The sequence below is a fragment of the Vigna umbellata genome, chromosome 3 (assembly GCF_029865625.1).
Source record: "Vigna umbellata cultivar VRB3 chromosome 3, Vumbellata_1.0, whole genome shotgun sequence".
Classification (NCBI taxonomy): domain Eukaryota; kingdom Viridiplantae; phylum Streptophyta; class Magnoliopsida; order Fabales; family Fabaceae; genus Vigna; species Vigna umbellata.
The window spans coordinates 289,013-305,244 of record NC_142167.1 but is presented as its reverse complement, the minus strand read 5'-3'; the positions used below and the strand labels follow the sequence as shown (position 1 = coordinate 305,244).

General features: G+C 37.3%; 1 long non-coding RNA gene and 1 other non-coding gene across 3 annotated transcripts; both read right to left on the bottom strand.

The window, feature by feature from the left end:
• Positions 1–831: 831 nt before the first annotated feature.
• Positions 832–7,465, bottom strand: LOC148201316 (uncharacterized). Of its 2 annotated transcripts, XR_015784747.1 has the most exons (4): positions 7,106–7,465; positions 6,530–6,644; positions 6,358–6,437; positions 832–1,153 (listed from the first exon to the last, which is right to left on the bottom strand). It is a non-coding gene; the product is annotated as an uncharacterized LOC148201316 (long non-coding RNA). The 2 variants fall into 2 exon arrangements; XR_015784746.1 differs by having other exon boundaries at positions 6,530–7,465.
• TRNAM-CAU (transfer RNA methionine (anticodon CAU)) lies at positions 4,255–4,326 on the bottom strand. Its single transcript has one exon. It is a non-coding gene; the product is annotated as a tRNA-Met (tRNA).
• Positions 7,466–16,232: the final 8,767 nt, after the last annotated feature.

Here is a 16,232-nt window from a genome sequence, read left to right as displayed (position 1 = left end):
TTTAGTTGTCATAAACTTCTTCTCTTAATGCAGAATTGATGCGGAATTGATTATTAGGGTTTTTCAATAGATTGATGTCTAATAATCAAATCTAGGTTTTTTACATCAAGGAATTGGGTTTGAAGTAATCTAGAAAGTTGGCATTAGCATTTCAATGAAGAAGATGAATTCTAATATGCACGGAAGTGAAGTAGACAAAATCTAACCCCAACATCATCATCTCATATCATATTAATTTCATTCATTCAATTTTGTTTTAGCTACAAAAGATCAATTTACATTTAAAGTATCATGTTTAATTTCATTGCATTTAAAGTTCATTCAATGGGATTATTCTTTAGTCTTAATTAGTTAAGTTATTATACGACGGTTTAGTATTACACGAGTCTCTTAGGAAACGATACTTGATTTTACCATTTTATATTACTTGAACGATTTGGTGCACTTGTCAATAAAACACTAGTACCAAAATTCCTACAAGAAACTAGTGAAAGGTTAAACATATTGAAGAGAAGATGAAAGCCTTTTTAGCATGCAAAAATCATATGTTGAAAAGAGAAGATGCGTGTTAGAATCTCCTAAGGAAACAACTTTGGACATTAAGACGAGATATTAAATGTAAATAGAAAAAAAAAATAGGCATTGATAATGCAAATAAAGTAAGAGAAGGATTTTATGAAATTTTTTATTATAGCAAGAAGTGTTCATATATTTTGTAAGTTATAATCATATTATTATTTTTAATTGTTTATATTATTGTTTGAATTAGACAAAAAGATTTGAGAATCTTGAGAAAAGAAGAGTATTTTAAGAGGATATGATGAGTATTTTTGTAACATCCCAAAATACGGTAATAACCATAATCAGAATTTAATTACAATTTAACGGTTAACCAATGCAGTCTTAATTACTAAAACAGAGGTTCTGGCCGAACGACCTTAAAATGCTAAAATACAAAACAGCGAAAGTAATAAGAGTCAAGGACGAACGGTTTTACAACACCAAATAACCGAACGTTCAAAAAGCTAAACAGAAATACTAAAGACTAAAACTTAACGAGCGCTCTAGGGCTCGGCTTTAACCTCTACATCAACCAGATTGGCGTCTCCCAAAATTTCTTCTTCCAGCGTTTCTTCAAGCAACGCCTCACCATCTGCTCACATCCACACGGATGATCATTGCATAGACATGACGGAAGTACAGGTACGAACGACAACACAAGGAAAGAACACAAGGTAAGCTTATTGAATTTAATTCACAAGTCATTCATGCAATTCAACATATCATAAATTATAAAATATCTCAACACATAAAATCATTATGAAACTCTCATAAGACAGACCGTCCGGACTGTATGAATCTGTGTATCTACAGGCGTTCGTGCACCCGGGGGATTAAATAGCTGGGTAATACCCATCAGCTGCCACCCGAGGTTAGCCCTATCAGTCCAAAGTACTCAAAAGGACTAGGACCTCCTGCCGTTCCCACACATGACCTACTCCCCTCTACTTGAGGACGAGCACTCACGGAACATCAGGATGAACAGCCATTAGCAGCTTTACCACAGTCATACTATACAACTTTCCATATTCAATACAAGAGTCGTTCCTCCACGGAACGCTCGTTCAAATTCCACAACCATAGATTCATCTCATATACTGTTCATTATCACTAACTTTCCAACGTAACATCATTTTCATACTCCAATTTAGTTTCACAAAAAGACGAGCGTTCAGCCCCCTTCATAATGAGGACGAACGTTACCATGATACAGAGAAGTTCTCGTTTCTGAACGGAAGGAAACGAACGTCTTTCCAAGGACGGACGTTATGACCACTTGAATCAGTTAAATGAACTGATTCTAGGACGCTTCAAATGATACTTAGAATAATTTAAGTTCAATAACTATAGATCGAATCCAAATGGATAAAGACACCGCAAGGCGTTTAGGTACTGATACCGAGTACGATTTAATAAAAGAGACTAACCGCCAGTCAATGACCGAACGCGGTAATATGTATTTATCGAAGTTTTGGACGAACGTTACTAAAACTTTTGGACGAACGCTATTTCTACCCATTTAGTAATTAAGGATAAAGAACGAACGTTCGGTATAAGACCGAGCGCTACTTATAACGTACGCTTTTGGGACGAGCGTTCGGTATAAGAGCGAGCGCCACTTAGGACGTACGCTTTGGGTCGAGACCCATTGCTGATGCGAAATATTAATAGAAATAGAAATTTATAAGATAACAATAGGGAGGTGAAATATTCCAGAATGACTGAGTATAGAATTTATATTTTTCAAGCTTCTCAATTTCTCACATAACACTCAGAGCACCTACGTTTGGCCGAACGCTCAAACGCAAGACTAATATAAGAGGGCGTTCGTCCTAAATAAGTATTCTTTCCAGATGAAAGAATTCTGCTTTTCAAGGGAATTATACAAATACCGAACGGTCAAGGACCGTTCGATAACGAACGTTCATTATCATAGCATTTCATATTCAAGATCTCAATTACAGTAAACTCATTTTTCAGTATAAACTTTCATACATTTAACTACTCATATCGTAGCACATTTCATGAATTCCATATAACATTTCATCATCCAGATCATATACCAAAGATCAATTAACACATATTTCATGCTTCACAACTCATATAATATCATACAGCACAACACATACACATGAATTAAACTTAATAAGCTTCCCTTACCTGGATTCGTGAACGAACGTCCTAACGTGAAAATTCGGGATTTGCCCAACTACCACTTCTATTCTCATATCACTCAACTCTTGCGAACTAAAACCATTTACAGAATCAAAATTTGATTCAGACAAGAACATGCAGGTAACCAGGTTTGGTTTTGTATGAAACCTAATAATGAACGACTAAGGGACGAACTTACCAGATTCAAAACTTGAACTTGTTCGGTTTGATGGAAAGCTTAGGACGTCTGGATCTCTTCTACGGTCTCTGAAATTGGATCGGAGAAGAAGAAAGTGAGTTATGGTAGAGAGAAGATGGAGGTTTCTAGAGAGAAGGTAGAGAATTTGGAAATCAGAAGTTTGGGGAAGAAGACGAAACATGCAGAAGAGTGGAAAGAGAGTTTTTCAGAAAATCATTTTCCCTTCCCATGCAGGACGAGCGTCCATTCTCCTGCTGCCACATGGATTCCACTAACGATTTCGAATGTTCCAAAGTGACACTTGGCAGTTACATGCAGAATGGGTGTGAGTACGTTTTAATGGCACTGCAAGTGTGGCGCGTGCAATTAATGGTGGTCAGAGTGTGGGGTTGGGTGCGTTTCCAAATACAAAATTTGAACAGGGTTTTCTGACATTAATAACTTGATTTGACAGGTGGAGGTTGGTTAAATTTTCAAGACCTTACAATTTTAAAGATTGATTTATTATGATTATATTGAAGTTGTGGTTAGAATTATATAAAAGAAATTATTGTTATTTTTTAAACAAAAATTATAATTTGACAATATGATAGTTTATATGAATTATAAGAAAATATTTAGTTAATGAACGATAAAATTTTGGATTGAGGTTTTGTCGCATCCAAAATTTTCTTAAAATTATTCCAATGGTTGTTTGATTGTATGGTGTAGAAATTCTTAAAATGGAGTGAATATATTATGATTTTGATACATTAAATAGATTATTTTAAGGTTTGGTATAGAAAAACATAGAGTAAGAAATGGAAAAACATTATGTTAGTCGTGTAGTTTTAGAAGAAAATTATCTGGAATGGAAATATGTGTAAAATATCCAACAAATTTTATTATTATGTATTTAAGTTATCATTGCAAAGATATTTTTTATATATTAAAATTTTTATGTTGACTTTTGAATTAAGAAATTATCTTTATTGATTTTAAATTGATTTTATGATAAGTTTAATTTTGTGGTTATTTTTCTTAAGCTAATAAAATTGTCTTCTGAGGAGAAGTCATTTTATTTTATTTGAATAATTTGTTGATTGTATGAATTTATGGTTGTTGTTAATGTGAAATTAGTGTTGCGGTTAATACAAATTATTACTGGGTCTAAAAAATACTAAATTGATGTGCTTAGTATATATCATGTACGGAAAAAATTTGTGACTTTGATTTGACAAGATCTCTCAGACTACAAAGAACAAAGAATGTGTGGAAGATCCTTGATCCTATATTATATTTATTGTAATTAATTTAGAAAAAAATATATAATAATTAAAAAATAGACAAATTTTATTGCATATCAGAGCCAGGTTTCGATCCTGGGACCTGTGGGTTATGGGCCCACCACGCTTCCGCTGCGCCACTCTGATACCTGTGTTCATGAATCCTAACATTAATTGCTACAAATTCCAACAGGCTTTTAGTTGTCTCCCTTTGTCCTTTTTACTATATTTGGTGTAACTAATAGTGAATTTTATTTCAATTGATGTTTTTTTCGGCTACACCTTTTGTTGTATCATATCTTTTTTCACTCCGTAGTTCTACTATTTGGTGCAGATCTAATTGATGTAGGTCGAATACTACCTATTGAAGACATTGCTATCTCAAGTGGAATTGAGGATCACTTGTCTGATGCGGAGGTTTCAAACGATTTTTTCAAACCACTTGTTGGATCCTCTCCAGTTGAGAAGTCAATTAAATCTAACAATGGTTATGTACCCCAAAAGGAGAGAAGTCATCCCCTTTGAAAGAAGGAAATTCTGAAGACACTGAAGAATGCAATTCTGTAAATACATCAAATTCTGAACCTAAATCTTCAAAATCAGCAAAGAGAAATAAGTGGAAACATGATGAAGTTAAGAAGCTGATTGGTATGTGTGAGGAACTGAAAGACCGATTTCAAGTTGGAAAGGAAGGATGCCCCCCTGAGAAGAAATATCTCAAAATTTGTTGTCTAATGGGATCAGCAGAAGTCCTGGGCAGTGTAAATCTCTGTGGACATCTTTGTTACAGAAATACGAGGTTTGTTTCTTCAAATGAGTGACTTCATGTTAATCTTATAAAGAAAATATTAAATTTCCCTCAATATTAAATTGACCATCAAATTTCTGTCCTACCCCAAGTTGCCCTTAATATTAAATTGACCATTACCCATATGCCCATGAAGAGACTATAACCTCCCTCATTGCACTATTAATTGAAGGGATTATCAAGCCTAGTAATAGTCATTTTTCATCCCCAGTTGTTTTGATTAAAAGGAAATACAAGTCTGGGTGTTGTGTGGATTATAGAGCTTTAAAAGGCCATTATAATTGAAGGGATAATTATAGAGCTTTAAAAGACAAAAATAATTTGTCTCTGTCTTTTACAATAGAGGATCGTGTGTGTGTGTATATATATATATATATATAAGTGCATCAAAAACAAAGAGATGGCTGAAGGCCCATAACTTCAAGTTGGTACATATAAATAGTATGAACCAAACTGTTTTACAAATATAACTAATTTTAGGACCCTGCTATGATTTAGTGAAGATATCTCCAGATGCAATCTTTTCTTGGATAAATTGATAATCTACGTACCGGTTAGGAAATGGAATATTTATGTAAGAAGGATGAAAATTAAAAATTAGTTACTTGGTTAGGAGGTTAGGAGGGTAGTCTTCCTAAAAGGAAGACTATATATAGGTTGGCTTTTGTTGTTTGGGGTTACGTTTTTAGTTTGATGAGAGTGTAGACAGGATCTTTGGCGTCCTGTTGGAAGGGAAACATTAGCCCTGGACAGTGTATAAATTGTGTGGCTGGTTTGAATCAAATAAACAAGGTATATCCAGTGTTATTGTGAGTGTGGTTTACGTTTTTGTGTGTGTGAAAGCTTTGTAAAATTAGACATAAGTAATAGCAGGCAACATATTTGTCACTTGTAGAAGCTCTTACAAAAACCAGGATATACAGGTACTCGGCTAAATATATCTCAAAATTTTAATCAATATATTAAGATAAAAATGTGTCAAAGAACCACTTAACCTAAGTTCAGCTAGGTAAGCAAGGTACAGCTAGGTTGCAGAGAAAATTAAAACTAACTGCTGGTGCAATTGCACAAAGGAAGGCCAACTAGGTCCAAGGTCCAAGAGAAAACAATGAAAAATCTATAGCTGGTTATTTGCCTACCTGCAAATTGCAATGATTTCCACTAATAACTTAATCCGGTGGATTTCTCCACCGTCCAGTTTCCATCTACTAATCACTTAAGTCATATCCTTAACATGCTTTATGAAAAATTAAGTATAGAAAGCATGTCCAATTACCAAATACAATGAAAAGAATGAATTAGGCAGAATAACAGATAAAATAGCTGTTTTGCAGATAAAAGAAAAGATAAAACAGCTGAATGTTTATTACCATAGTAGATGGATCAATTGGAGCTTTTCCATCCTTCCAAGCTGCATCTAATATGTTCTTAGCGACATGCCAATAAATACCTGATAGTATAGACACAAAATTATAGTGCTAACACTTGTTTATCGATTATATGAGCTTGTTTGTGAGAACAATGAACATACCAACTTCTTACCAGTTAAATCAGGAGCAGCTTTCACACTTCCAAGCCAATGTATATTTCACACAAACTGGGTCGTTATAACAAATCCTTTAGCAGCTGACATATTCCTCAATTTACAGGTGTTCGCCTATACAAGTGTTTTAAAAAAGACAATTCATAACTTACAAGAAAAACTTATCTTACTGTATTCTCATATTCATCTTCAAGAAGTATTTATAGAAGTATTTATAAAAGAGTTCATCAAAAAGCAGCACAACACATGTTTTAAGTCAACTCAGCAGAGTGATGGCTACAGTGTCACTCATTTAAGAAAAAACCAAATCGTTATCAAAACCACTTTCAAATGTGGTAGTGGTGCCTTGGAAGCTTCATTTCAAACATTAAAAATCCTAGCTAAAATAGAACGATGTGAGGAGGAACAAGAATTCAATTAGAAACACGAAATATCCCACTCAATACGGTGAAACCTTAATTGAAAAAACTCAAAAGAACCGCTTCCATTGAATCGAGGTTTCAGTGAAAGGGAAGAAAGAGGCCTACCGGGGAGGGAAGAAGAGAAGAGAGAGCAGGAAAGGGAACGGCGCGTACCGTAAGGGCAGTGGCGGTAACAGAAGGTGTGAGGACAAAGAGAAAGGGAAGAACAAGAGGCCATTGAGATAAGAGGAAGAAGAAGAAGAAGAGAGTGCAAAATTGATAGCTTAAAACCCTAATAATAATGTAATGTTGAGAGGGTTTTGCAGGGAGCTTGTTTCAGATCTTTCTCTAAGTCCAGAGTTGAAGCGGGAAGGAGATACATACTCACTCTATTACACTAATCGGGTTCGCTGCTGCTTCTTACCTTAGCGACACGAGTTTATTTTAGGACCACACGTGTGACACAGTGGCAAGGTAAAATAAAGTGTCTTCTTTCAACGTTGCTTTTCACATCGTTTGGTCTTGTAGAATAGAAGAAAGGTTTAATTCTTTAGTACATCCCTATTTATGTACGAATGTCTCAATTGGGTCCTCGTTTTTTAAAGTGTATCAAAATGGTCCTTAATTTTGAAAATTCATATCAATTGAGTCCTTTCCGTTAAGTTGGCTGGACGGCGTTAAAAAAATTCATGAGTGGATGCTGAGATGACGAACGAACGCTCGTCCACCAGCGAAGGAACGCTCGTCCACCAGAGAACGAACGGTCGTCCACCAGAAAACGAACGCTCGTCCACCAGAAAACGAACGCTCGTCCACCAGAAAACGAACTCTCGTCGACCTCTTACTGCTGGATGACCGTTCGTTCCACACTGGACGAGCGTTCGTTCTCTGGTGGACGAGCGTTCGTTCTCTGGTGGACGAGCGTTCGTCCGCTGGTGGACGAGCGTCCGTTCGTCATCTCAGCATCCACTCATCAATTTTTTTAACGCCGTTCACCCAACTTAACGGAAAGGACTCAATTGATATCAATTTTCAAAATTAAGGACCATTTTGATACACTTTAAAAAACGAGGACCCAATTGAGACATTCGTACATAAATAGGGATGTACTAAAGGATTAAACCTAGAAGAAAGAAAGAAATGAATTTGGAAAACAAAATAAACTTTTTTTTCTTTCAACTCTGACACTGTCTTCGTTTTGAATTAAGTTACTCTTAACGTTTATTCGCGAAGACGCTTTACTCCATAATCGGCTTCAAATAATACACTCACCAATATGCTTAATATTCTTTTATCCTCATCGGTCATGTTATCCTTCGACCACATGACCTAACATATGTATCAGAACTCCTAGATGATGACATACATTGTGCTATTAAAAAAAATAGATGATTGGTTACTCTTAAAACAAAATATCGCCTAGAGAAAGAAATGCTAACAAATACTTAAATGGTCTAAATGTTCCCACTATTTATTTATAGATCTTTTGGTGATTTTCATCTCCCACTTCTTTAATCTCAATTATTATATCCTCTTAGTTCTAATGGTTATTGTTTCGACGTTAGGATCCTGTTAAAATACAAACTTGCTTGTCGAAGACCGAGCGATCGCGAGCGGTAAAGGCTGGCGGACGAGCAATGAAGCTGCTATGGACCGGGCGGACGGTTTCGAGCTGGCGCGGACGAGCGGCTCTGACATTTGGGGCTAGCGAAAACCGGACAGGCGTCACTGAATCCAACGAGCTGAAGAATACTGGACGGACGGCCGTCTCTTGATTGGGGGTTGGACACGCTGGGTGGCGTTCTCCTTATGCGCTCCAGGCGGTCATCCTTTGCTTCAAGCCGGGGGTTCAGGTACCTGCCAAAGGCACTCCGACGCTCAAGTCAGTAATATGACAGAGCGATATGCAATGCATGTATATATTGCGTTGTAAGCAATCTCTCTCGAAATCATACCTGAGACCTTTATTTATATTGATTGTAATGGGCTTTTACCTTTTGGGGGCCTGGAAACGGCCCAATAATATCTTATCCTTCATTAAGGGCTTTAATGAGTCATTAGCACTTAACTGTGTAGTTGACAGCGTGATGTCCGGCCAGTAACGGCCGTTCAGGACGATGGTCGGCCAGGATGTCAAGCTATGTCGGAACCAGTCGGTTTTGTCGATCATACTGAACGCTCGTTCTTAGTTGGCGTCCGGAGCGGGCGATCGGTCCCCAAATGGGGAGGACCGGATGGTAATTGTAAAGGATCGCACGGTCGACGGTGGTGTGCGTTCGGTCTCCAAATGGTGATGACTGAACGGGACGTTCGGTCTTATACCGTGGATGACCGAATGGAACGTTCGGTTTTGTCGGTCATACTGAACGCTCATTCTTGGTTGGCGTCCCGGGTGGGCGTTCGGTCTACAAATGATGATGATCGGACGGTACCTGTTTGGGTGGACGTTCGGCCTTGGTGCTCGGCTCGGGTGGACGCTCGGTCCATGAATGGCTAGACGCTCGGTCCTGATTGCACACTTGGGTGGACGGTCGGTACATCTTAGTCTGGACGCCCGATCTTGATTGACCTTTGTAACACCCCGATATTTGGTGTTACGCCGACTAATTTTTCCGTAAAACACGTAAGTAAAAATTCAAATTTTAATATTCAACCTCAACGGAAAAATAGTACGATATTTATTACAAACTGATTATTCCGAAAATAAAACATTTAAATAGTCAGGATCGAATATAAACAAATACATTCCCAGTCATCTATCCCATCTCTCTTTCATCCTTTATGCATGTTCAAAAACATCATCCATCACATCTGCAATAACATCTGCTCCCGTATAACATCACACATTATACGATCATCGCATTCACATGCACAAACAAGCAAGGGTGAGCTAACAAAAATACAATTCATATACATCATAAATATACTCATAATAACATACTATCATCCACACCTTAACCACATCCAACTATATACCCAAGTACGAATTATGCTTCAACCTTATGCATATACCAATATGTATCAAAATATCAAATTAGAATGCATACACCAATATGCATTACAAAATAAATCAGACTACATCCACCAATATTACAGATCAATCAAAATACATACACCAATATGTACTAGCGTCACTCCCATCACTCTTTTCAGAGCTTCCCCGGGCCGTTACACATTACCCTAATGTGTAGTGCTGCTTCCCATCACTCTATAGGGAGATTCCCCGAGCAAGTACACAAGTCACCCTCCATCACTCTAATCAAGAGCTTCCCCGGACAAGTGCAAGTATACCCCTCATCACTCGCCTAAAGAGATTCCCCGGGCCCGCAAGCACAACGCCAATTTAATTATCTCGAGCTTCACCGGACTAGTACCCCACGTCACCCCCATCACTCTTACATAAATGTAAGAGATTCCCCGGGCGGTTACACATTACCCCAATGTGTAGTGCTGCTTCCCATCACTCTATAGGGAGATTCCCCGGGCAAGTACACAATGTCACCCTCCATCACTCTGAACAAGAGCTTCCCCGGACAAGTGCAAGTATACCCCCCATCACTCACCTAAAGAGATTCCCCGGGACAACACGCACAACGCTTACTATCCACCACTCGTTTAATAACATCATCTGACCAAATTACCCATATACAATAATCCTTACAATACCAATCCAACCATACCATAACGCCCATATCATATCATCATCACATATTCGCCAACCATGAACTTAGCATATATTCAATATATTCAAATGCATAAGTGAGACTATCACAATACCATATCATTAATAACCTCAATTCTTCATTTAACATGAAACTCATAATCAAATCATATACAACTATGATTTCAACAGTACTTAACCATCCAAACATCATTCTCATATCAATTTGCAATCTCAAACAGATCACCCAACATTCCCATATCAAATAGATATATCAAACAATTCAAAACAGTGTACACATAACACATTTTCTTTATATCCTTTTAATACTCATATTTAGGTAACTCAAACAGCTTTGAAACCATCACCAACAGTTCCGGAAGGGTCAAGAACCCCCAAAACGACTTAGAGAACGTCCAAAACGGACGTCCGGAACCCCCAAAACTATCAAAAACAAATTCTGCAAAGTGCAGGTGCGTGTTAATCGATTAACACTGCATGTTAATCGATTAGCAGTTCGTAATTTACCCAGAACAGGTCCAGACAGCATACAAGACCCCAATACTTCCTATTTTTCGCAATCCCTTTCTTACAGTGGTATAAAACCAAGATTTTCCATCATAACCACACATAATATGATTCCAAAACCTACTTTCATCAAAAACTACATTTTTCAAACACTTTACATCACAAAATCAAGATTAAACAACCTAACCTTAAACTTTTCAGCACATGTATTTCAGGCCAACACTATGAATCCTTTCACTCTCAACCATGACTCTTCTCATATTCATGATAATCAATCCTCCAAAAATCAATAAACTTAAATCCATCACAGATCCAACATTTTTATTGTCATCCAATAATCATCTCATACATCATGAAATTCATAATCAATTCATATCCAACCATGGTTTCAACAAGACTTAACCATGAAAACCTCATCCTCATATCCTTTTACAATTTCATATGGATCACACAACATTTCTACATTCAACAAATGCATCAAACAGTTCAAAATAGTTTATATATAACACTTTTTCTTTATATCCTTTTTATACCCATATTTAAGTAACTCAAACAGTTTTGAAACCATCACCAACAGCTCCGGAAGGGTCAAGAACCCCCAAAACGACCTAGAGAACGTCCAAAACGGACGTCCGGAACTCCCAAAACTATCAAAAACAAATTCTGCAAAGTGCAGGTGCGTGTTAATCGATTAACACTGCATGTTAATCGATTAGCAGTTCGTAATTTACCCAGAAACAAGTCCAGACGGCAACCAGATTCTGGTTTTTCACCCAGAATTTTCCAGATTTGATTTCCAGTACATATTCAACACTTCTAACATGTTTTCAAACATATTTGGAGTCTATTACCACTCCACAATCAACCAGAAACATCATAACATCATCCTATCCAATTTCTCATGCAAAAATCAACTCTTTAACTATCCAACAACCACATATCCCTGCATAATTTTCTAACAACTTGCAACCCAACATTCAGCACCCAACAATGATCTTTCCTCCAAGATTTTAAACACCAAAACAGATCAATAACGTACTGCAACTTATCCCAAAACAGTTTGCACATACCACTTTCTAAATTCAAGAAAACAAAGGAAAGGAGTAGCTTCCACCACTCAAAATCCCAAAATGTGCCACATCCAAATCTGAAAACAACTTATATAACTCTCACCTTCATCAATCTTCAATCCATTTTCGCAAATCAAAATACAGTGAGATAAACTTCTATTATATACAACCCCATTTCATGACCAAATTGGTTCAAAACTTTCCATCCACATATACCAACATAAAAGAATAAAATCCCACCATCAATTCAACATAGATCCATCAATTTCCACCAATATTTCATCATATAACTTAATCAAGATTCATAGATCAAAGTTGTAACACAAGGATCCCTTCAAGTCAACCAATTAAAATCATGGCATGCCTATGTATACGATAATCCCAATTTCTCATTCTCAAATTCTTAATACTCAACATTTACCCATAAGAAACCACATATTCATCAAGTAAATTCTGCACACACATAATCACAGAAGAGATAAGTTAGCTCCCCTTACCTCTTGAAGATCTTAACTTCTTCTTCCAAGAGAGTAACTCCTCCTTTCCTTGGTAGACCAAGCAAGCTCCAACACCTCTGCACACTTAGAGTTTCGTTCTCCTCACACCAAAAAGCTCTCCACTCTCCCCAAATTTCCAAATCTGATTTGGATTTAAAGAAATGGCTCCAAGATAAGCTAGGACCCAAGATATTGTAATTTAGCAATAAAAGACCAACATCTGGCCATCCTAATCCATTTTCCAGCCCAAAATCCGGAAAGAATGGTTTGTGGGAAGATTCCCCAACCTTGCACGCTCAAAAAAACGTGTTCCAGGCTGTTATGTTTCCATAACTGACGTAGCTAATCGATTAACTCAAGTGCTAATCGATTAACACGAGTCCAGAGGTTAAAACACGAAATTTTCTCTGTAACAATCGATTAACTATAGCTGTTAATCGATTGTTCCAGCAAAGAAAAACTCAAACAGCACATCTGTCACAACTTTGACAGATCGGTTGAACCCCTTCCCGAAGTCGGAATTAGGCGTATGAGTACTCGAATCGAAGCTCTTTGAGTCTACTTTCCAATGGAAAAAGAATCAACCCAAAATATTAATTGTATAAAAAGTTATACATAAAATAGTAAACTATGTCAAATTTTGACAGCATTCTATTTTACATTACAACTTGAAATTTTTACAACTTGGTAAAATTTTGAGTTTACAAGGGTCTTACAACCTTGGTGGGCGACATTGTGTTAACCGCTCGCTCGCTCTATGCCGAGGGGACTTGTCGGTACATTAATTATTCAAGGTTTTGGAATGGATAATTGAATTAAAATAAGATGTGCAGAATGTGTAAGGACCTATTTTTTTTTTTTATTTTTAATGGGATGGGGGAAGCAATCAGGGAGTCACGAGTTGCCATAAAAAGGGGAGAACTTTGTTTTATTTGGAAGTGGGGAGCAAAGACGTCCGGATTTTACTCTCCTTGCTGGCACCATTCAACAAGCTGCAAACGTGGAAGATATAAGGGGGTGCTGAGTTCTGAAATGAGAGAGGAAATCCTTGCTGCAAAATTGGTGAAGGAGGTGAAGTTCAGAGTTGCTAGAGTTGCTGGAGAAGCCTTGGTTCTGCAAGTCTTGAGGGAGATAATTTCAAAGATTCACAAAGGAAGTCTTCAAGAGGTAAGGGGAGCTAGATTTTTCGTTTTGATTATTGAATTTTACTGTCTTGAAGCAAATCTGGAAATTTTGGGGATGAAAAATGGGTTTCTGCGTTTTCTGGAAAACTTCATGCGATTCTGCAGAATTCTGCAGAACGCGCGTACGTCCAATTTTGACATCAAAATTGGACGTTCGTCCAAGTTGCTCGACCAATTAGTGGTCGGCAGTAATGGGTTGAGCGTTCGGTTATGGTGTTCTAAGGTAACGAGCGTTCACGTTCGTCCTTAAGTAATGTTTATAATTTAGACGTTCGTCCTTAAATGTTATAGTGAGCGTTCGTCAATAGGTCTTATAGTGAGCGTTCGTCCATAAGTGTTATATTGAGCGTTCGTCCTGGTGAGTGTAGCGTTCGGTCTTCATATGGATTCTTAAACGGTCGGTTTTGTCGTCCTAGTGAAAATAACGTTCGGTCTTATTAACTTAGTAATTGTACGTTCGCCAAACAGTATGTGTTTGTTCAAACAATGTTTGTCTATATGATCTTGTAGTATTTGAACCATATATACGTTCGTCCAAAAGGTGTTTACGTATTTGTTTTCTTAGAAATTGATCTATGTGCGTTCGTCCAAAATGTGTTAGTCGGACTATGTTCACTTTTCTTACTGCTCGTCCAAACAAAAAATTTGTATTTGATCCATATGTGCGTTCGTCCAAAACAGTATTTGTTTCTCGTAAGATTTTATCCATATGTGCGTTCGTCCAAACAGTGTTCGTAGTAATCTGATAGTGAACTGATAGTGTTCGGCTTTTTCTGAGCGTTCGTACAGATAGTATTCCTAGTGATCAGATAGTGTTCTTCTTTTTGAGCGTTCGTCCCTTTGTAGCAGCGAGCGTTCGGTCTTGATGTTGCTGGTTCTCACAGGCAGCGAGCGTCATAAGTATTAGTGAACGTTCGGTCTTGATGTTGCTGGTTCTCAGTTAGCGAGCGTCCCTGCGTAGTAGCGAGCGTCCATATTAATAGCGTTCGGTTCATCACGTTCGTCCAAACTGTACTCGTTCTTACAGCTTGCAGTCTGATAGCGTACGTTCTTGTAGCGTTCGTCCTAAGCTTTTAATGTTGGGTTCCAAGGCTAATTGTTGTTGTTTTGGATTGAATTAAGTGTGTGAAACGAATTATTCTAAAAGTATATGAGATATGTTGGATTTGATGTGATATTATGGGGGTATCTGGTTGTTCATGACTTGGGATAAGGTTTAAAGTAACAGTATAATTCATGGACGTAATTCCATGATCCTCAAGGAGAGGATACATGGTGGTGATTTGGGGTGTACATAATGATTTCATGGTAGCTCAGTCTTGGGGGTTTTCCTGACGCTCCAATGGTCTTTCATTCTCAATTAGAGAGGATTGATCCATGTGGTGAGGAGTAGCAGGAGGTCCTAGTCTTGGAGGCTTCCAGGATGCTCCAGGGCGCGGAACGGACTAACCTCGTGAGGGTGGTAGGGTGAAACCCATTGGCAATGGCTTTGCAAAGCAGTAGAGGCCACCACGAGTGCATAACCCGCCATAGCTCGGTAATCATTCTAGTCCGGACGAGTCGGTCTATAAAGCAACAAGTCGGGGTATAAAGTAACAAGTCTTGTGATGTTAGTTTACCATGTTTAGATGACTTTTACCTGTCGTGTGAAATTTTATAACATGCTTTTTATATCTAGCTCACCCTTGCTTGTCTGTATTGCTTGTGTATGTTTCTTTGGCGATGATCATCCACTTGGATGGGAGCAGATGGCGGGGAGGATACCTTGGAAACAGCTCTTGATGGAGATGGAAGTGATGCAGCTTAGATTTTCTAGTTTTATTTCGTGAACTCGTTTTATTTAAAAGAACATTTTGTATCCTAAGATTTAAATTCTCCGTAAGTTTCATGGAGAAATTTTAATACTCTAGTTGTGATTTCCGCACTATTCTAAGGATGACTGTAATTCTGAATTAACTCTTGACTGCTTTCCTATATTATGCATGATGACGTCTTTATTATATATGCATGACGTATATAATCGGGATGTTACAGAATGAACATATTCAAAACTTTCCCTCCACAACAATATTGAAAACGAAGGTCAGACCGATTATATAATACTATACCAGTTAAATTTGCAAAAAATGTCGTGATATGTAAGAACTGTGTTATGAAGCATTTTCAAATTTATACCATAAAGAAAATTACATAAAAATTTAAACATATTTTTGGATAAATTTTGTTTTTTACACCTATAAATTATTCTTAGTACCATCATCATTATTAATTAAAAGAAACAATTGAAATTTTATCTATAAAAGCAATTTCTGTATAATAAAAACTTATTTCCAAAGAAAATTTAGGTTTAATCCTTTAGTA